Below are 23,944 nucleotides of genomic sequence, written 5' to 3' on the forward strand. Positions count from 1 at the left end.
GAAAGGGAAAGAGAAAAGAAGGGTTAAATGCGTGCACGATGCTACTTTTCATGTCTGTGGTAAAGAACGTATTGGATGGCTTAATTTTTGTGTGTTTTAAATCACATTTGCCTTTTCTCACTGTGATGTGGTTGGAGCAACCATAGGTGTAGACCTGGATTCTAATCATTATGTGCCTATTATCTAGCACAGTGCTAAACACTTTCACACACACACACACACACACACACTCCACACTTAAGCCTCCAAACAATCCTATAAGGAACACAGTTTAGCCCCATATTTGAAGTTAAAAGAGGTATGTTTACAGAATTTAAATAAGAAGCTCATTGCCAGAAATTATAGCCTCACCAACATTTTGAACACATTTCTTCTAAGTCTCACATGCATGCAACTGAGGGTCTGGCAGCTGTGCAGGTCTTGTGAACACTAGGTGGGGACATCGTGCTCATGAGTGTGGAGATGGCCATTCTACTCAGCAGTAGCTTCCCACCCCTGGGGCCTCTTCCAATACACTGGGCCTCTAATAGCCTCTGCACTTCAGAAAGCAGATGTTCAGCTGCTCTGCCCCACACACTCAGCCACATACGCACCCTTCCTCTTAATTGTGCCTCAGTGCCTTGGGGTCCCCATCCCCATTTCAATGAATGCTATGTCATTGTCTGAAAGGCTTGCACACTTTCAGAGCAGCATTCTGGCAGGAGTGGCACAAGCTTGTGACTCTTAACCCACCCACCGGAATCTATCCCAGTGTCCTAACCCTACTTCCCGGAATTTCAAATCTGAGACAGAAGATTCAAGTCTTTGGCTCTACTCTCCCTCCCAACTCCTCCCCTAGTCTTAAGAAGGGCTCCCCTCTGCCTTTCAGAAAGCAATTGACTTAGTGACTCATCCAACTTACTCCGTGGTTCTTAGTAAAACATCTGCCCTCTGGTGTTCTAAGCTTGGCTTTCAAGATTTTAAAGAAAATTATCATTTCCTCACTCAACAAAGTCAGAATTTTACAAATCAAAAGCGCTTGTTTTTAGACTATGATTTTCTAAAGAGCTAAAAACATTGTACTTATTTTAAAACTGAAAGGAATTTCTTTTTTTGTCTAGGGTTTTCTGAAAGAATGAATACCGCAGTTTCAGTGGGGGGAAAGGCACAGGATAATTAAGGGACAAAAAACATAGCTACAGGAAATAAGGACATTGGGTGGATATTATCAAAAATTGTATCCTGATATTCTGGAATTTCCTTGTCCATTTTTAAAAGCATAATTTAAAATGTTTAAAAAGCAAAATTCAAATTTATTAAATATAGTTTTTATTTTTTATTTGGTATGACTTAAAAATCATAAAAATTTTTAAGATAATGTAAAGTAATAACTCCATGACATTATCTCACAGCCCTTGAAACAGCACCTAACGGAGCCACATAGAAATGATTGCCTTAAGGACTGTGAAGATACAATAGAGTGCAAAATACCTCACACTGGGTCATCTGAAGCTTTAGATGCTTCTCTTTTTTTCATGTAATTTTCATTTCTCAGAAAATTTATGAATAAGATTAGTCGCAAACTTTAGGCTTTTGGCAATTATTATACAGACACAAAGTTTATTTTACAAAATGGTAATTTTTCTATCAATATGTTCAGTAGCAGAACTATTGAAGCTATGTATTTCAGTTTTTTAAAAAAAACCTATTTAAAAACATTTATATTGTTCTAAAATTGACTGTGGTGATGTTCAAACTATCATTCTTTCCTGCATTTTCTGTTTGTGAATATGATCTGTGTAACAGGCACTATTTAATTCAACCATATTTATTGATACTTGCTTTGTGTAAAATATTTTTCCAGAAGCTGGAATTGTAGTTGTAAATGAAACAGAAAACAAAATTCTCGACCAGAGGTAGTGAGGGATGACAGTGAACAAATAAATAAGTAAAGCATGCCACATGGTAGAGAGCCATTACAGTTACTAGACCTGGCCAACTGGGTTCCTGCTCTGGACTCTCCATTTTAGAAACACCTGTTCTGTCACGGGCCATGCACCTCCTGTCTGGGCAAGTAGTCTGCGGAATCAAAGGTATGTGCCCATGTGGAGGCCCAAAGACTGGGGTTTCTGCAGGCATGTACCTCTGTAACACGATCCGAGGAAACTGAGGTAAGAAGCACGAGAGGCTTAGGTTTTCCTTTGTATGCTAGCCCCAAGCCCTGTAAATATCAGAATGTGAACTTCTGGGTTTTTTTAATTGAATGGACTGTTTTATATCTCTGTAGGACTAGAAGTTAACTTTTTTTTTCTTTTTCTTTCTTTTTTTTTTTTTGAGATGAAGTTATTGCCCAGGCTGAAGTGCCATGGGGTGATCTTGGCTCACTGCAATCTCTGCCTCCTGCGTTCAAGTGATTCTCCTGTATCAGCCTCCCAAGTAGCTGGGGCTATAAGCATGTGTCACCACGCCCACCTAATTTTTGTAGTTTTAGTAGAGACGGGGTTTCACCATGTTGACTAGGCTGGTCTCGAACTCCTGACCTCAGGTGATCTACCTGCCTTGGCCTCCCGAAGTGCTGGGATTACAGGCGTGAACCACCGTGCCTGGCCCCTAGAAATTAAATTATAGAAAAATCATAGTAGTGAAAATAATTAGTGTTATTTAAAGTGCAAATGAATTTTATCTAGTAGAGTTCCAATTGATTTTTCTCTTGTAGAAAAGACCACCCCAAACATTTTATTGCCCTAGAGAATATGTACTAGTTTTGCATCCATTACTTATTTCATTTTGGCCCTACTAACTGTATGTATATACGTATGTCTATACATACCAACACACATTTACACATATATTCAGATTTTTGAGATTCCCTTTTGAACTGCTCTGAACATCTTATTGATTAATAAGATCTTGTTAATTAATTAGCATACCCCATTAATTAGTTCACTTAATGAATCTTTGATACAGGTTTATTTTTATTTGCATCCAAGCCATAATGAAATTTGTGTTTTTTTTAATTTTTGAAATTTATAAATTAGGAAGTGTTTAAAATTTAAAATACAATGGAAGGTGACGGTTTCACTGGTAAGGTGATACTTGGACAAAGGCTGAAGAAGATAAGAGAGGAACCTAGGATGAGACTGTTCCAAGCGGAGAGAAAATCAAGTCCTAAGAGAGAAGATAGGAATCATGGAGGAAAAAAACTACTTCCCTTCTACCTCTCACAACCTAAGAAAGATCTGTATACAATTTGGGGTTTGAAAGCAGATCGGACACAGCAAATAAACATTGTATGGGTGTGGCTGTAGACATTTGGAGTAGATCTAATTCAAAAGTAGAATATGTAAATATCTGTGGAGACACTGGCAAAGAAATCACTGACCTTGGAGGAAGGGGTAAAAGGATTCCCTAAAGAGAGAACGATGGCCATGCGGCAACATTTGCAAACAATGGGCAATTTAATCATGCTGCAATGTGGATATCGCCTACCTGGTTATTTTGAATTAAAGTTAAAAAAAAAATTTATTTTAACAATTTTGTCTAAGTCATGAAAACAAGAAATTCAAAAAATTAGTAGCCTTAACAGGTCACCTATTTGAATAATCATGTCTACTAGCCAGCAGAGATGCTATAATTTTCTTTCTAGTAGAGCTTTATCTTTAATTTTACACTAAAATAATCTTGCAATGTAGTTAAAGAGAATATTCGAAATTAAGAAACAAGAACCTGGTCCCTAAATCATCAAAACCAAGACAGTCAGAGTGTTAGTCCATTTTCTGTTGCTATAACATAATACCACAGACCGGCAAATAACGAAGAATTAAGGTTTATTTGGTTCATAGCTCTGAAGGCTGGGAAGTGCAAGCGCGGCACCGGCATCTGACAGAAGGCAGAAGTGAGAGCATGGGACAGAGTGGAAATAGAGCCAAACTCATCCTTTTTATCAGGTACTTACTCCCTTGTTAATGGCAGTAATTCAGTTACAAAGTCAGAGGCCTCATGGCCTAACCACCTCTTAAATTTTCCAACTCTGAACACTGCTGTACTGGAGACTGATACAGTTTGGACATTTGTCCCCACCCAAATCTCGTGTTAAAACATTATCCCCAATTTGGGAAGTGGGACTTGGTAGGGAGTATTTGGGTCATGAGGGAAGATCCCCATAGCTTGATGCTGTCCTCTCAGTAGCGAGAGAGCTCTCAAGAGATCCAGTTGTTTAAAGTGTATGGCACCTGCCCCCGATCCCACTCCTGCTTTATGCCATGTGATGTGCCTGCTCCCCCTTTGCCTTCCACCATAGTCAGAAGCTTCCCAAGGCTGCCCCAGAAGTTGAGCAGATGCCAGTGCCATGCTTACTATAAAGTCTGCAGAACCTTGAGCCAATTAAATTTCTTGTCTTTATAAATTACCCAATCTAGAACTCCTGATCTCAAATGATCCACCCACCTTGGCCTTTCAAAGTGCTGGGATTATAGGCAGGCGCCACTGCGCTCGACCCAGCCTGGCCAACATGGTAAAACCCCATTTCTACTAAAAACACAAGAATTAGCCAGGCGTGGTGGTGGGCACCTATTATCCCAGCTACTCAGGAGGCCAAGGCAGGAGAATCGCTTGAACCCGGGAGGCAGAGGTTGCAGTGAGCCGAGATCACGCAACTGCACTCCAGCCTGGGCGACAGATTCCATTTCTAAATAAATAAATAAATATATAAATTTTAAAAAACTAAAAAATTACCCAATCTCAAGTATTTCTTTATAACAATCCAAGAATGGCCTAATACATGGACTAAGTTTCCAACACCTGAACTTTGGAGGACACATTCAAACCACAGTGGTTAGTTAGGTTAGTTAATTCACTATATTACATTTTAGAAGGCATAGAGATAGTTGTAAATTTAAAAAAGTAATCCTACTTAAACAAGGTTTGGTATCTATAATAGTTAACTAAAATGGAGCAGTTACCATCTTGCTTTTTACTTTGCTACCAACATGAACAAGACTCAGATGTAAGAAAGTTGATACATACTCAGCAGTTAATTTTTATTTCTTGTCACTACAGCAATGTTCTAAAAGCCTCTTTATGAATGTCAAACCACACATGAAAATAAAATAAAAATTTCATCAGCAAATACGTCATTTCATATACTTAAGTAGACAGGGGCAGGGTGTCTGACCAGTTTTCACTCTTGTATTTGAGCTTTCTTGTGTGAGAGACGCCAGTCTGACATTTGAAAACACAGGCCAGAGGATGAAGACACAGACTGTTTGAAATCTTTGTGTGTCTCTGCCTTTCCTTTAAATGTGTATTCGTTTGGAGCAGTGTAATAGGTGACTGCATAGATGAATGAAGCAGCATTTATTTCCAGGGTCACAAGCAGAGTCAGAGTCTCCTCTACCATTCTCCTAATCAGCATTACTAGTCAGCTTTCAACACAAGTAAATCTTTGCCCTCTTCCAGAACACAGTACAGTTAAGAATGCGCAAGAAAGTAAGGTGTACACAGAATGCTTTGGCATATTGCATAAAATACTATCGTAATGATTACATGAGAAACTGCACCTGACCTCCACTTAGCTATACAGACATGGGTGCTCATCTTCAGAACGATTCAGAGTCTAGTAAACAGGAATGATTAGACAAATGATCAGAATAACATTGACTCCTTTCATAGCTGCCCTTAATAGCCAGGGTCATGAAAGCATCCTAGCAGCTGGAAGACGACCTGTAGGAAAAGGCTACCAATGATGGTCTCGGGAAGTAAAAAAAAAATAGCCAAGAGAAGCAAAGAAAAAGAAGCCCTGCTGCCTTTACATATCTCAGAACTTGAGAAGAATTTATATACAATTTGGAAGTTTGGGGATGCAGTCAGGATACCAACAAGCAAATGGGCTGTAGATGTCTGGTGGGTGGAATGGAGATTTGATTTCAGGAAACCTCAGAGAAGTTTTAAGACACAGCTGGAGTGAAAGAACCCCTTTGACCTACAGGGATTCACAAAAATGTGTCATTGGGCAAAATGTCAGAAATAAAGGGGAAAAAACTACTAAGTTAACATTACTCTTCCTGGTTTAAAATAACTAACCTTGCTTAGTCTTAGTAAAGTCCAGATTATATGCTGGGGGGCAACTATTACCTACTGTAGTATCATGGATATTTCTACATAAAACCAAATATCCACAACATTCTTAATCCAGGTCTTTTGGGGTATCAGTGAAAGAGAGAGAGACAGAGAGAAAGAGAGAGAGAGAGAGAGAGTGTGTGTCTGTGTCTGTGTGTCTGTGTGTCTGTGTGTGTGTTTATCAATAGGAGAAAATTATTTTTGTTAATGTCATTGTATTTTGAACTTTCTGATTCTGATTTACCAAAAGAATAGGGAGATTTGAAGGAAGCAATAACCATCTTCAAAATTCACACTTTTAAATGAGTGTCCTTTTCTATATATCATTCATAACTGTAGTTTATCCATTTTATTTTTATCAAATACCTACTCTGCCCCAGGCTCTGAACACAGAGGATAGAGCAATAAAATAAAACAGGGAAAATATTAAAAAGAATTCTGATGGAGTTTGCATTCTATAAGGGTATAAAAAGAATAAACAAGTATATAAAATGAAAGGTAGGGATTGAGAAAGAAAACGGTAGGATAATGAGAATGGGGTGGGAGTTGCCCCTATGCTCCCTATGGGAGAGTGATGTGATATCAGCAGACTATGGTCAGGGGAGATTCCTCTAAGGTAAGATATGACCCATAATTTGAAGGAAGTAAGAGAAAGGCCACAGGGATATCTGACTGCGATGGCTTTTTTGAGGTGTCAGTTTGGCAAAGCTCCAGTTCCCAGTTACTCAAACGCCAATCTAGGTGTTGCTGTGAAGTTACTTTGCACATTAATTAAACTCCCTAGTTAGTTGATTTTAATAAGGCATATTATCCTGGAAAATAATGGTGGGCTCAACTTAAATAGTTGAAAGACCTTCAAAGTAGGACTGAGACTTCCCAGAGAGAGAGAAAAAATTCTGCCCATAAACAACAGCTTCAGCCCATGCCAGTGGAATTCCACCACGCTTATCATGCTCCTTCCCTGGCCACCTGCCTGCCCTACAATATTCAGATTGGTTTAGCCAAGCCCCTCAAGTGCCAGTCCCTGGTAATAAATAGTTTTATGTCCTATAGGTTCTCTCTCATTCAACTCTAGCTGATACACTTGAGAAGAGCATTCGAGGCCCCGAGTTAAGAGGTTGCTTGGCAGGTCCAGGAGACAGCATGGAGGCCACTGTGGCTTCAGCAAAGGGAGCAGAAAGGAATGGTTGGAGAAATAAACAGTTTTACTCTGGACACATTAGACACGTTAAGTGGAGATGCCAAATGAACATTTGGATATCTCCATATTTGTTGGATGAACTCAAAAAAAAAAAAAAAAAAAAAAAAAAACAAAGATTTTGGGGCAGAGTCTGGATGCAGATATAAATTTCAATCTTTATGCGCTGCTCTCTTGTTCACACCATTCTATAGTAGCAACCCAATTTCCTATAGATAATACCAAACATCCTGATAACCTCAGGAAATCAAGTAACTTTTTTTTGTAAAATGTGATGCCAAACTAAGGTATTCAACAAGTAACATACTCAATGCCAAAACCTCTAATCCTTCTGTGAAAGAGGCAGGACATAAAAATATGTAAAACTAAACATCAAGATGCTGTGACATTTTTCCATAAGACTAGAATATGGGACAAGTATAAAACATAGATTATAAGCTTTCCTTATAATAAAAACGTGCTTTTTTATTAAACATACAGTTTAATAAAAAACATACAGTTAAAACATACATATTAAAACATACAATTATGCTTAAAGGATACATTATCAGTGGGAAATAGAGGAGGAATAAAACATTTTTTGCAGTTTCATAATTGCCTAAAAGTTTTTTTACGCAGATGTATGAGCTTTGAAGAGCTTGGCTTGAAATGAAAAAAGAAAAAACATGTTTATACTTAACTCCTTTGTGAAAATGTTTTAAGGTAGCTAATTCTTCAGGAAATATGGCATGGTTCACTGCCAGTCAGAATAAATTAATGCATCATTTTCCCCAGGAAATATCTCACACCTGTTTCTAATATTTATTTGTTCCTTTGGACTATTTCCATGCACTTGGTTCACTGATTTCTCCTTTCTAGGTCTCCCTAGTCAAAAAGAATAGGGCATGACTACTAAACCCAGGTGGTCTAGAAATCTCCATCATTGTTGAATTGTGGTTGACCCCAGTGGGTGGGGGTGGGTACGTTGTTTAACAAAACACACCACCCACCTTCTTTAAAGATGGAGACCACACAGTCCTACTTTTCCATTCACAGAGTTGGCTAATAAGATGCAAACATTAGGGTTGCTTCTTCAAAGAAAATGATATAGCAACTTTCAACATAAACATGAACTTTCATGCTCCAAGGAAAGCAGGCGGTGATAAATCTCTTTTCGTGGTTCTGAAATCCAACTAAAGACACCTGAAAAAAAAAAACTGCTGGATATTTGAATGAATTTATCCTGACAATGTAGTGAAGTTATATTTCCATTTCTGTAGTGAATTTCTGTCATTTGATTGAAAGCCATGAATGCAGAAATAAATTGGATCTTGGATTCATTCATGCATACAGGCAAAAAAACATGTATTCAATGTTTATTCTGAAAGACAGAATCCTTGCTTTTATAAAGGCCACATCTCATGAGAAAAGCAGCTAAAATCACTACAGAAATATGGCCAGTGTTACAGAAGAGTTTGCAGGGAGAGTTTGCTACTGAATCACAAAGAAAGGAGAATCTTGGGATATAGGAAAATCAGGGAAAATAGGCCAGGAGATTTAAGCTAAGTTGAGCCTTGGGACCAGTAGAAGCTAGTTAAGTGGTGAGAGTTTTCCATGACGAAGGTGAAATCTGGAAGGTCAGAAATAGTGACTGCGTTCAGAGAATTTTAGGCAATCTATGGGGCTGGCACATGGCCTTTTGTGGAAATTGGGTGGCAGATGGTAAGAGATGATAGCTGGATAGGCAAATATTTCACAATGAGTTCATCATACCTACACTTGGTTATTTGGATTTTGTTTAAAGGCTTGGTTAGCCTCTGAAAGATTTTATACTGTAAGGTCACATGCTTGCATACACATTTTAGATGGGTGCTTCTGGCAGCCTTGCATTGATTGGGAGGGTACCAGGTTGGAGATAGGACAGATATGGAGTAAGCATCATAAATAAGATAGTAATAGTGGGAATAAAAGGAAAGAGGTGAATTTACAAAATAGATAAGGGAAATTTCAAAGAGTTTTCCAACATGTTTCCAAATATAACAAAATATATTAGCAAACGCAGGCTGCCATAACAAAAAATACAGACTGAGTGACTTAACCAATAGAAGTTTGTCTCTCAAAGTTCTGGAGCCTGGATGTCCAAGACCAAGGTATCAGCTAGTTTTTGTTTTTCCTGAAGTTTTTCTCCTTGGCTTTTGGATGGCTGCATTCTTGCTGTGTCCTCACATGGTGTTTCTTCTGTGCCCACCCCTGGCATCTCTTTCTCTTCTTACAAGGGCACTAATCCTATTGGATTAGGGCCCCATCCTTCTTATGTGATTTAATCTTAAATACCTCCTTAAGGGCTCTATTTCCAAATACAGTCACATTGGGGTTAGGCCTTCAACATACGAATTTTGGGGGCATAATTCTGTCCAATACTAAATGAGGACTGTTCTCAAATTTTAGAAAGTATGAATCACGTGATTAGATTTCTGGGGATATGATGATGACAATCACATGGCTCTAAAACCTTGGTGAGAGCCTCTACATCTTTTCCCCATCCTCCAGATAACCAGTAAGGATTTGAGGGTCTGGAGAGTGCAGAGTCACAGGAAGGGGCAGTCTGTGTTCCTGGATGAAGACAAGGAAGAGCAGGGCCCTTACCTTCCTGTACTGAGCTGTCACAGGAGCAAGGGAAGAGATGCTGTTTTTAAAATATGTTTAAAAATAGTTATATTGAATAAATCGATATTGAATTTGAGAGCACAATAAGTACATAAACTATAAATCTCAGGGACAAGGATCATTCACAATCAGTTAAGTCATTTTGCCACTGGAAGTGATATTTTAAAACATGATTACCCTTTGTTTCAAGCACATATACATCCACTGCAAGAGTTAACTTAGACCGCTGATGCTAATAATCTAAAACTACAATCTTTGTTACCTTCAAAGACAATGTCCTTTAGTACTAGGAATTCAAGAGGAATATTTTAGGACCATTGATCAGAAACTTTCAATGCTTGTGATACTACTTTGGTATACATAGAAGTTCCACTAAGACTAAGAAGGAAGAACGTTTCCATTTTCTACTGAAGACAGGATCTTAGAAGTACTCAAGTGAGTTATTTGTCTGTTTAAGTTTTATTTTAGTTTTAATTGACAAAAATAATTGTACATATTTATGGAGCACAATGTGGTGTTTCCATGTGTGTATATGTTGTGCAATGATCAAATCGGTGTAATTAGAAAATTTATTACCTTAAACATTTATCATTTGTTGTAGTGAGAACTTTCAAAATCTTCTCTTCTATATAGGAACTAGCTAGACAACAACATTTTACCAATACATGACTCTCTTATATTAGCAACAAACCAAATTTGAAAAGCCTTAGCCAATATTACAAAAGCAAAACATTTAGAGTAATACTTTTAAATTTTTGAAAATGTCTTTAGCTATATAATTATAATTGACAAATTATATTTGCATATACTTAAGGGGTAGAAGGTATAATCATATAATCTAAGAATGCAATATAGAATAATTAAATCAAGTGAATTAACATAACAATCATCTCACATACATCATTTTTGTGGTGAAAACATTTGAAATTTAATTTCTTTGCAATTTTGAAATGTACTATATTATTGTTTACTAGATTTACTAGGCTGTGCAATATACATTTATAATAATATTTGTGAATACCAACGTATTAGATTTATCACCTTCTATAAATATCCATCTTTGAAATGATGAAAGTGGGTCCTACCTGTAGTTCTTTTCTGACACGAGAAGTTGCAGATGCATATGAGATGATCTACTGACTTCTCTTCTAAGTATTTTTTGGAAGCAGTGGGATTTGGCTTGGTTGTAGAAGAACTCAATATCTAGTTTGCCAGGCAGACTTCCCTGTGGATCTCCACCAACTGGAATGCCTTCACGAAGAAGGCAGTCTCTTCCATGCTTCAGTGATTGGGAGATCATTGACACTCACATACTTGATGATTTCCACTGGGGGTCAATTATGAAAAGACCCATTAGTGGAAGGTCAGGACCTCCTACCAGCACATCATAGTCTCAGGAAATCTATTTATTTAAGTCTGACAAGAGTACAATGCTCGTATGGCCCAAACTGGCTTTCTTTGGTGTATGTATCTAGACATGATGGTTATAATGAAAATCCACTGAAACTGCAACAACTTCACAGTTCACATTATGAAATGTGTTGGCGTTCTCACTCAAAGCAATAATTTCTGTAGGACACACAAAGGTGAATGGCAAAGGATAAGAGAAGAGCATGAAATACTTTTTTTTTTCTTTTTTTTTTTTTTTTTGAGACGGAGTCTCGCTCTGTCGCCCGGGCTGGAGTGCAGTGGCCGGATCTCAGCTCACTGCAAGCTCCGCCTCCCGGGTTTACGCCATTCTCCTGCCTCAGCCTCCCGAGTAGCTGGGACTACAGGCGACCACCACCACGCCCGGCTAGTTTTTTGTGTTTTTAGTAGAGACGGGGTTTCACCGTGTTAGCCAGGATGGTCTCGATCTCCTGACCTCGTGATCCGCCCGTCTCGGCCTCCCAAAGTGCTGGGATTACAGGCTTGAGCCACCGCGCCCGGCCATGAAATACTTTTTTAAGTCAAGCCTAAAGTCAAGGCTTAGTTCTTTGAACTCTTCCCTGGCAATGGCAATATCCTTAAAATAGTAGGTTTCTGAGGAACTTATTCATTCATTCACTTGTGCAATTGAAGAATATAGCAAATGTGAATTGAGAACATTCACTGTGCCAGCTTTGTGTAGAAAAAAAAAGATTTTAAGTAATGTAAAGTGTTTGTTCCTGTTGTCTTTTGTTCTGAACAGAGTTATACTAAGTAGATAGTGGAGAGCAAAGCAAACTTGCAACCGCTTTCCTTTCTTAAAGAAGAAACATTGAAGGAGACAGCTACTACATGCATTGCTTGTCTTCACAATGTGTACTATGTCCTGACAAAATGTGAGGAATATTAAATGCCATACTCTGTGTCACAAAGCTATTTCCTGATAATTCAGAATAATGGAGAAACAATTCATTTTGAGACATACTAAGACAAATGTATGCTCAGTAAATTTTTAAAATTTAAATTTTCTTTTAAAACATTATAAATGTATTACCTTAAAAATGTATCATTTGTTGTAGTGAGGACATTCAAAATCTTCTCTTCTGTATAGTAACTAGCTAGACAACAACATTTTAGATTTCTGGGGATATGATGATGACATATATATACACACACACACACACACAGAGAGAGGTTGGTATACACACATATATTTTCATTTTTCATCAGCCCTAAAATTAATGATACTCCAGTAGCAAAGAGCATACCTATGCCTGGCTCCAAGTTTCTTACATTATTCTCCAAAAAAAGGAACCAGGGTTTCTTAGAGTGATGCTGATTTGAGGATTGGGGGAAAAGTATACAAGATCAGGCCAGAGTAGTATTAGAAGGAAGTGTTAACAAAAAATTATGGAGGTATGACAAAGGGGCACAAAGTCAGCTGAAAGATCCATCAATGACCAAAGCTGGAACAATTTGAGCAGAAAAATTAAGTAGCATTGAACTATAACCCAAAGTATGAAATAAATAAATACCCATGAGTTCACAGTAATATAAATGATTAAGAATAAATAAGTGGGGGAAGAATAGACAAATGTACTATGCAAAAGAATCCTACAGACAGTCTGCTCTTAAAGAGGTGGAACATAATTCCCCACTCCTTATGGGCAGGCTAAGCATAGCAATTTTCCTTCAAAGAGTAGAGTGTGAAAAGAGGAAAAATAATAACTTTCCAGGGGAGAAATGTGACCAAAAACTATCTCAGCCAGGTAATCAAGGTTAACATCAACAGTGGTAAGTCACCTTAATTGTATGTACACTTGACATGATGTGATGCGAATGGCATTTCACCTCAGTGGTCTTTCTCCCAAGAACACATAAGTCAGGTCCAATCACAAGAAAAACATCACACAAAGTCCAGTTGAGGGACATTATACAAAGCTTCTGAGCCGTACTCCTGAAAACAAGCAAGATTGTCAAAAACAAGATAATTCTGAGAAACTGTCAGAGCCAATAGGAGCCAAAGAAGACATGACAACTAATGTAATGTGCTATCCTGGATGGGAGCCTGAATAAAGTACAGTGTTGAATTTACTTTATAATAGTGTGTCAATATTGGTTCATTAATTTTAACAAATACACCAAACTCATGTTAAATGTTAATAATAGGGGAAGTTGAGTGGGAATACATGGAAAGTCTATCTTCATAATTTTCCTCTAAATCTGAAATTGTGCTAAACTAAAAGTATACATATGAATACATATACATACATATACATGTATACATAAATGTATATGTACATACATATGCATATACACATTTCATATATACATATATGTACACATATATGTACATGTATATGTATATGTATACATACACTGAACTATGATATGCAATATAGTCTGAAATTTTATTGTATGATAAATTTCATATAATACAAGAACTGTCTATCTTGTTTATCAGTGTTTCTCTAGTACGTTATACAGCACTTGTCACAGATTTTTTTTTTCTTTAGAGGCAGAATCTTGTTCTGTCACCCAGGCTAGAATGCAGTGGCATGATCATGGCTCACCGGAGCCTCAAATTCCTGGAGTCTAGTAATCCTCCTATCTCAGCCTCCTGAGTAGCTGGGGCTGCAGGCACATATCATCACACGATTAGCCTGGCTAATGTTTTCGCTTTTTTGTAGAGACGGGGTCTTGCTTTGTTGCCCAGACTAGTCTCAAACCCCTGGCCTCAAGGAATCCTCCTGCCTCAGCCTCCCAAAGTGCTGGGATTACAGGTATGACCCACTGTGCCTAACAAGAACAAAAAAAAACTTCAAAAAATACTCATTTTATGGATATACAGAACTATGCATATTTGTGTATTCATGCATGTCTATATATGTTACAATTTATATTTATGTAATTATATTTATGTATCATTTTCCATGTTAAATGTTTCACGTATGTAATATTCACTGACTCTGTGATAATTTAGAAATGTGTTCAATTAAAGTCCCCAAAAGACTCCCCAATCTACTTGTATCAAAGTTTCAATTTAATTTTTTTCAAATAATTTGAGTGATTGCCAACAGTCATTTGCGTACCAGTGTATAAAACTTAAAAATGATCATGTGTCACTCAACAAGGGCTCATTCATTGTATGTAATGCACTTCCTTGTGAATTTCCTTGAGGTACTTGATCTGTCATCTGACTCTAAATTCCTCTAAATGCCCACAGGCCTAATTTTAGTTGAAGAATGTCATGTTAATTTAGAGAATTGTTTTGAACTAGTTTATGTTTACATATGCTTGATGTAACCATGAGTCCTATACTCTTTGTGATTAATATTCATGTTTGTAAGGGTGCTGGCCAACATATATATATGATAATTGTCATTTTCCTGAGCCAGTGATTTTGATTTATGGTCACAGAGATCTTCCTGATAGGCACTGAGGGTCTGGATACAGGGAAGGTGTGTATAATCTCCTGCTCATCAGGGCCAGTAGTACATAGATTCTGGCTGTATACATGTCTCAGCAGTTTAAAAACTTTCGTGACTTTTCATCTGAACTTTCTCTTTACTGAGGCATGCTTGGACCTTTGGCTCTCTCAGTCTTTCTCTCAGTTTCTCTCTCTCTCTCTCTCTCTCCCTGTCTGTCTCTTTCTCTCTCTTTTCATTGTACTTTGAAAAACGACTAGGCCTCTCGTAGTGTTTTTGATTCTTTAGTCGGGGGTGAAATTAATACATTTAGGAATAGTAATTAATAAATAGGAGTAGGCTGTTTCCAGTTTTGAATGCACAGTATATTTATTATTTTTAAGATACATAAAGAAACATTTTTCTCTCCATTTATATGGTGTTCACTAACTAAAGCAATTGAAAGCATTAACTACAATACAGTGTTACCACCATATACAGTTATAGCTTCTATTTTATGTGAATAACTTCATGGTTCTTTATTTTCATGGCTTTTCTTGTTGCACAACACTATGAGAAGAAAACCTATTTTCTAAACTGCCGTGGATGGTGTCTCTAATCCACTCACACCTGATCCATGACGTGTGACACAGTTGCTCCTGAATGGGATCAGATACTTGATATTTATATGTATTTCATGGCATCTATAAGCGAACTGACCAGCTGTGGCTTACGTGCCAAGTGACAGAAAATGTTTATTGTGTCTTAATATGTGCCTTTTGGGGAAGACCTACTTAACATTCATTCAGTTATTAATAAATTAAATAGACCTTCACTGAATATCTAGTGTACTTAATGCATTATCATGAGTGATATTGAGTGTAATATTAAGGCTCACTTTCTTTTATGCCCACATATATTAACTAAATAAGCTATTAAGACAGGCAACAATATGGGTGAATCCCAAAACATTATGCCATATGAATGCAGCCAACACACATTATGAGAAATTGCCAAAACATGCTGCAAAGTTGAAAGCATTTTAGAGAGAACAAATGTATACCTACCACCGAGTCATAGGATGACTTTTACATGAAGTCCCAGAAGAGGCAATGCTAATCTCTGGTGGCAAGAGTTGGAATGAAAGTTGGTTCCAGAGGAGCAATAGCAGGAATTGACTAGAAGGGGCATAAGAAAACTTCCTGAAGTGCTGGGCATAAATATAAATATAAATATAAATATAAATATAAATATAAATATAAATATAAATATAAATATATATTGTTGAGACAGAGTCTCACTCTGTGGCCCAGGCTGGAGTGCAGTGGCGCAATCTTGGCTCACTGCAAGCTCCGCCTCCCAAGTTCACGCCATTCTCTGCCCTCAGCTTCCCCAGTAGCTGGTACTACAGATGCCCGCCACCACGCCCAGCGAATTTTTTGTAATTTTTTAGTAGAGACGGGGTTTCACTGTGTTAGCCAGCATGGTCTCGATCTCCTAACCTTGTGATCCGCTCTCCTTGGCCTCCCGAAGTGCTGGGATAGGCGTGAGCCACCGCACCTAGCTTTATTTAAGTATTTTTTAACTGGTAGATAAAATTTGTGTATTTGTCATGTATAACATGATGTTTTGAAGTATTTATACATTGCAGAAGATTAAGTCTAGCTAATCAAGTCTATATAATCATTAACTTATATAGTTACATTTTCGCAGTGAGAACACTTAACATTCACTCTCATCACTTTTCAAAAATGCAATATATTATTTTTAACTATAGTCACAAGATACAAATTTTCAGTTAGATAAAAGAGCATATACTATTTCTTAAGCGAATCTATCCTAAAGATTTGGACATTCCGTTATATGCAACTTTTAAATTAAAATTATTCTTAAAGTAAGATCTAATTAACTTTATGCATACCGAAGTATTTGGGAAAAAGTATATTTATCTCTGCATCTACTTTAAAATGCATCAAAAATAAGATGGTGCAACAAGTATTAAAACAATAAATGGTAGAAACTAGATGGTAGGTATGAAGATGGCCTCTGTAAAATTCTTTCAACTTTGCAGTATGTTTTGAAAATTTTTCATATGTAAAAAGTGGCCTTTCAAAAACATTAAATGATTGTGTTAATATTGAAGCTTACTTTAATTTTTCATATTTACTATTATATTGGCATTTTTTAAATTGTTGTATAAATTTTTATTAGCTATTCTTCACAAGAGATTCTGATTGTTACTTCTTCATAGCAAAGGTTATAAGAATCAAACAAAACAAATGCTAAGTTCCTATTTGTATTCATTGTCAGAAACTTAGAGTTAGTTGCACCATAAAAATTCACATGGTCCATTTCCCACACACTCTTCTAAGTCAGAAACTATCCTTAGCCATTAATGCTATAACACAGGATGCTTGCTAGGCTCCCAGTGTTTGCTGCTTCTGACATTAACAGAAATTTCAATCCTTCAGAATTATAACATCTGAGTAGCACCAATGAAAGGAAAGATCATTTGGGTATAGAAGCCATGCCATGTAGCAACATTTATCTTTTTTCATAATAGAAAGTACATGGATTTTCTTGGATCAAGAATGTTAACTCTCTTCTTTACACACTAATTAAGATCATTAGTTACAGTGCCTCTCATTCCATAGACAGGTTCCCAGTGGATAACTTCCAACAATTTATTTTATAGATTTTGTTGATTAGTATTTCATAAGATGCTGGTATTGCCAAGTGTTTTAACTTCCAGAAATGGAGAAATTCTAAAAGACAGCGCAGAACAACTCAATTTTTTCATAACAGCACTCACTCAAATAACCATATAAAAATTCAAAAGTTCGATAAAAATTATTTTGTTCACATATTGGAATTCAATCACGACGTTTATCTAGCAATCTCATTACCTACCATATATATCCGAAGGAAATGAAGTCAGTTTGTTGAAGAGGTATTTGCATGCCCATGTTCACTGCAGCATTACTCACAATAACCAAGATACGAAATCAACCTGAGTGTTCATCCCTTAGTGATGAAACGATAAAGAAAATGTAGTATATATACACAATAAAATAATATTCAGCAACAAAAAAAAGAGAAGAAAATCCTGTCACTTGTGACAACATGGGTGAACCCAGAGGGCATTAAGTGAATTAAATCAAGCAAAGAAAGACAAATAGATAGGAGATAGAAATTATTTAGGCAGATAGTGAGAGTAAAAGAGTCTTCAGCAAGGCTTCCCTTCTAACAAAAAGCAGCCCAAGAAACGATTTTTTTTCTAACAAAGAGCAGGCTGAAAAATTGAGCTACAAACGTAGATAAGCAAGCTGGAAGCTTCCATGGGTGAAAGCCAGCAGCTGTGCTGATTGAAAAAGGCTACCTGGGGCCAGGCCTATCCAACATGGCGGCTCCATTTTCCCTTTTGTTTGTTACCACGTGTACAGTAAAAAATCAGGCACCATGGCGCTTGCCAGGTAGAAAACCCATCTGCATAATAAAAGATTAGGGTGAGGGCAACCAGCTTTTTGCGCCCTATGCAAATGGCACACCTAGCCCTAACCAGTTTTTCGTGCCTCATGCAAATAGCACACCTGTCTGACCAATCTTTCATGCCCTCTGTAAATCAGACACTACCTTCTCAAGCTCATTTTTAAAAGCTCCTGCATTTCACTGCTGAAGTGGAAATGCATTCAGGACCCCTCTCTCTGCAGGAGAGAGCTCTTCTTTTAATTTCACCTATTAAACCTCCAGTCTTAACCTCACTCTTTGTGTTTCTGTGTCCTTGATTTCCTCAGTGCGAGACAACGAACCTTGGGTTTTACCTAAGACAAACGAGGCTGCTTCAAAATATCACACATTCTTACTCATATGTGGAATTTTAAAAAGTTGATTTCATAGAAATGGAGATTAGAATGGTGTTTACTAGAGGCTGGGATGGTCATGTTGGATGAGGGGATTAGGAAGATGTTGGTCAAAGGATACATACAGTTAGAGAGCAGGACTAAGTTCAAGACAGCTACTGTACAGCATGATGACAATACTGACGACATACTGTACCCTTAAAAATGCTAATGAAACGGATATTAAGTGTTCTCACCACAAAAATAGCTGTGAGGTAAATGCATTTGTTAATTAGCTAGACTTAATCATTCCACGATGTATATCTACTTCAAAATAGTGTGTTATACACAATAAATAAATACAATTTTAAAAATAAAATTTTAAGAGTAAATAAATCACCATGTTTTGTTTTGCTTTGCTTTTATCTAATAAATTACAGCATTCAATTAATAAGTAAGATATTTTCTCATTGCTGGTCTAATTATTTTTCTTTCCTATAAAGACAGTCATAGCTGATAGGCTGATCTTACAGTTGGCAGTCAGATATGAAAGTAACACTATTTTCAATACATACAAATGCAAAATAATGCAATAATGCAATTACTATCATTTTCTCATCTCTAATATATATTGTATAATAAGTTATACTTTTATATTTAATTTTAATCTACTAACTATACTTTAGTATAATCCCTCATTCTTTTATCCAACAGACATGCATGGAGTACTTAACTGTGCTGGGCACTTTTCTGAGTGCTGGGATCAGACTAATAAAAAGTCCTAATCAGGAGTCTATCAAATGGACATGGCTCAGAGAAGAGACCCTTCTTAGCACAATTCAGAGGACATGCAAAAACAAAGTTATGAAGCATTGTATATTCAAGGAAGACTATTTCACTGCTCTTGGGTCACAGAAGCACATAAATAGGATGGAGAGATGATGAGCCTGGAGAGACAGGCTCAGAAGAGATGAAGTAGGCCTTAGATGTTAAGCTAAGGAGTTGGTTCTACACCATGAGGACAGTAGGGAGGCACTGGAAAATTGTATTTGAGTGCTATAAGCAGGAATGTTTATGAATTCTGCCTGACTAAAGTCTAATAGTTATGGCCTCTGGGCATGCAATGCTTGCTTTAGAGCTCCATCTATCTCTACTTCTTGAATGTAGGCTCTAGCCACCACTGAGGCCATGTTCTATTCCAGACATGCTGACTGGTTCACCTCCTCCCTACCTGATGCACCTTGTTGCTCCTACTGTCTTAATATGTGCAGCAAGCTCATAATTTTGCTTTGTGAAAAATGAGGTGTTAGAGGAATGCTAATGATAGTGTATATGATGTTCATGATATTCCCAAGGTGTGAAGTAGAACATCGTAACTATTAAGAGTATGGGATTTGGGCTTCCATCTGCAGTGTTCAAAACCTGGTTGAGTTAGCTAGGCAAGTTAAGTAACATTTTCTGATCCATAAGAGAAATTGTATTAGTAAGTTTAAGGCCTAACTACTAAAACAGAGGCCCCAAAATGTGATATCTTAAACAAATTCGTTTATTTCTCCTCTGTAACAGTCACTTTTGTTCATATTCTATTAGCCCAGTAGAGTGGTAGGGGAGACTTAGAAAGCATTCTGTCATATGCCCAGCTAAAACTCAGGAGTCATTAAGGAAGGGGGAAGGTTGGGGGCAGCTACAGACTCTGTTATTAATAAAATGATAACTGTACAAAGCTGCCTTGTAATCTGCTGTATTTCATATGATCATGTGTAACGTTAAACATGGTAACTGGCATAAAGTAAGCAAGATATATAGTTGTAACTTACATTTATAATAATTATTATCAGCATTGTATATGAACATACATCCAAAGGGAGACTTGTACTATTCAATTTGGCTCTGGGCTTAGAAAAAAAAACAAAACAAAACCGTTTTACCAACTGAAAACCAGTTATAGCATTAGTAGGGTTCCCAAAATCTATTAGAATCCCTTTCAGTAACTGTTATTCAACTTCAGCTGTTTGATATTTTTTCCCCTGTTTTAGTTCAAGATTCCAAGAATAGTAACATCACATTCAGAGATTCTTAACAGAATACAGTTCTGTTTCCATAACTAGCTATAATGGATTATTTAAATGGAACAAGTGAACTCTGTGTACTTTGCAGCAGAATTGTTAATTGCAACAGAAATTATTTCTTAATATTTATTTCCTAAAATCATTCTCCTAAGATAACTGAAGTATGTTTTTCATTAGCTTCAAGGCTCATGGTCAGTGAAATTTTTTAAAACTACATATATCCAATAAATTTTTAAAAACATGTTTGTGAGAAAAAATTAAAAGTAGAATTGTTATATAATCCAGTAATTCTACTTCTCAGTATACATTCAAAAGAATTAAAAGCAGGAATTCAAACACATACCACCACGTTCATGGCAGCATTATTCACAATAGCCAAGATAAAGAATCAACTTAAGTGTCTATCAACGAATAAATGGATAAACATAACGTGGTATATACATATGAAACCGTGCCCCAAAGACTTAAGGAAACCAATGGCCAAATTCTTAGGTTTACAGGGTAGAAAGTTTACAGGACAACAGAAAAGAAACAACCTGGTCAGACACTGAAACTCCCTCTGCTTGTGAGATCAAAAAGAATCTGGGCCAGGTGAAGCGGCTCATACCTCTAATTCCAGCACTTCAGGAGGCTGAGGCAGGAGGATTGCTTGAATCTAGGAGTTTGAGTCCAGCGTGGGCAACATAGCAAGACTCAGTCTGTACCAAGAATTTAAAACTTGGCTGGGCATGATGGCATGTACCTGCAGTCTCAGCTGCTTGAGAGGCTGAGATGATAGCGTTGCTTGAGTCCAGAAAGTCGAAGCTGCAGTGAAGCTGCGATCACACCACTGTACTCCAGCCTAGGCTACAGAGCAAAACCCCATCTCAAAAAAAAGTAGAAAAAGGAAAACAAAAATTGAAATGAAGGAAAAGAAACGAAAACAACAACAACAAAAAAACCAGCCAGAATTGGTTGAAACCAAGATGGCCAACTGGAGTTTGAGCAGAGTGAACTTGCTAATGTCCCAGCCTGAATTTCCATTGCATGTTTTATGCTAACTTACCCCAAATTTGCACATGTGATCCATGAGTTAGCATGAAGAGATAACTGCCTGTGCTCAAAGACTTTCCAAACCTCCTTTTTTCTTCCACTAATCACCTGCTAATCCCAATATCCACCCAACAAATGTTTTTCAATAAAAATGTTGCCTTAAAAACGGCATGGAGAGACAGATTTTAACGGGATGCTCCTGTCTCCTTGTGAGTCTACTTGCAATAAAAAACCTTTTTTCAAAAACCTGATGGCTTCTAGCACATCAGGCAGGGAGCCCTCTTTGACTCTGTAACACAAACAATGGAATTTTTCAGCCTTAAAAAGGAATGCATTTCTGACACATGCAACAATATGAATGAACCCTAAAGATATTATCTTGAGTGAAGTAAGCCAATTACAAAAGGAAAAATGATTCATCCTGTTTGAGGTACCTGTTATGAAGCAAAAGATGCTTTGCTGCCCAATGTACTAGAAGTCAATACTATGACTGGGTTTTTGAGGAAAAATCAAAAGATTTTTATTGCAAGTCAACTATTAAGGAGATGGAAGTCCAGCTTAAATCTGTCTCCCCATACTGGCCTCAAGGCAGTAATTTTATTAGAAAAGATTTAGTGGGCAGATTCTGGGATTAGCAGATGATAGGCAGAAGGAAAAGAAAGTCTAGAAAGTATCGTTAACTCTTCATGCCTCCTTATGCACCCCATGTTTCATTTTTGGGGGAGTTAGTATAAAACTAAAACACGCATTGGAAATTCAGGCTGTGACATCAGCGAGCTTATTCTATACAAACTGTAGTTGGTCATCTTGGTTCCAACTGATTTCAGCCCACTTTTACTTGCTTTCTCAACAGGAGGGAGTTTCAGCATTTCAGCAAGTTGTTTCTCAAGAGTATCTGTTGGTCACTGTTTTTTTTTTTAACTCTTTGGGACACAGTTTAATACCTAGAGTAGTGATGGTTGCACAATAGTGCAAATGTTCTTAATGCATATTGAACAATACTCTCAAAAATGGCAAAAGTGGTATTATATTATACATATTTTACTACAATTTTTAAAATAAAATAAATTATTGTGAGGGGAAAATATATTTAACTGCACAGGGTTCCTGCTTCCATAAAATCTGTCACCCCATGATCCTGTTATTACTGTGAAGGATCATCAAGGGACTGTAGTCAGCTGTAAATTAGCATAAACATGTGTGCACAGTAAGCGGTATCTAGGGTCTTCCATGCTAACTAAGAGAGCTTAATAGTATGCTCATAAGTGGTTTTCTAAAAGCAAGAATCATAATATTGTTTGGCTTTGAATTAGTTGCACTTAAAAATTAATATAAGAATTCATTCATCTTTTATTCATTTTTTAAATCCATCTACTGAAAATACATTAAGTGCTTGATGTAGGTTCAGCCATGATAGTTTTCCTTTTCCAGATCCTCTTTGTGCTGCAAAATAAGATCATCTAATCTTAGGGCTGGGTGGAGAGAGAGAGGTTGTGGCAGAGAAATGAACCTCAAAGCTCATGCCTGAGGTTGAAGGCATCAGAGTTATCTAGAAATGTTAGCTGTCGTTGTATATATGTTTTGGGAAATTTTTGAATTTTTAATATTGGAGATACAACATCAGTCTTCTAATTGTAAACAAACCCAATTCTAACCGATTTATTGCTAAAGGGCCTTTTGTTGTCCATAGTCTGGGGGCTGGGGTGGTGAGGGCTGCTTTAGGGAGCTATTGTATCCAGGAATCCAGGCCTCACTACATCCTTGTCTTTTGTCTTTCCTTCTTTGTGTCATTGCCTCCTATTCCTCATTTACTCACTCTGTTGCATCTACATTGACATTCTCTTCTGTCTTTAGAACGTTCTAACCACGATCCTGCCTCAGGGTTTTACCTTTACTATTCCTTCTGTCTGAATCCTCTTTCCCCACTCCCTCATTTCATTCAGGTCAAATGTCACTTGGCCAGAGAAATGTTCCCTGACCACAATATTTAAAATCTCTCTCTCTCACACACACACACACACACAAACACACACACAAGGGATCTCATGCACCCCTATCAATTTCTATCTGCCTTTCTCAGCTTTGTTTTTCTTATAGTACTTATAACCATCATTGTTTACTGTCTGCCTCTTCCAAATAAAATGTAAGCTTCATGTGAGTAGAGAGTTGTTTTTTTTTTTTTAATTTTGTTGCCTTCCTAGTGTCTTGGGCAGGGATCAGCAAATGAGGGTCCAAGGGCTAAATTTGTAA

The sequence above is a fragment of the Chlorocebus sabaeus genome, chromosome 3 (genome assembly GCF_047675955.1).
Source record: "Chlorocebus sabaeus isolate Y175 chromosome 3, mChlSab1.0.hap1, whole genome shotgun sequence".
Taxonomy (NCBI): domain Eukaryota; kingdom Metazoa; phylum Chordata; class Mammalia; order Primates; family Cercopithecidae; genus Chlorocebus; species Chlorocebus sabaeus.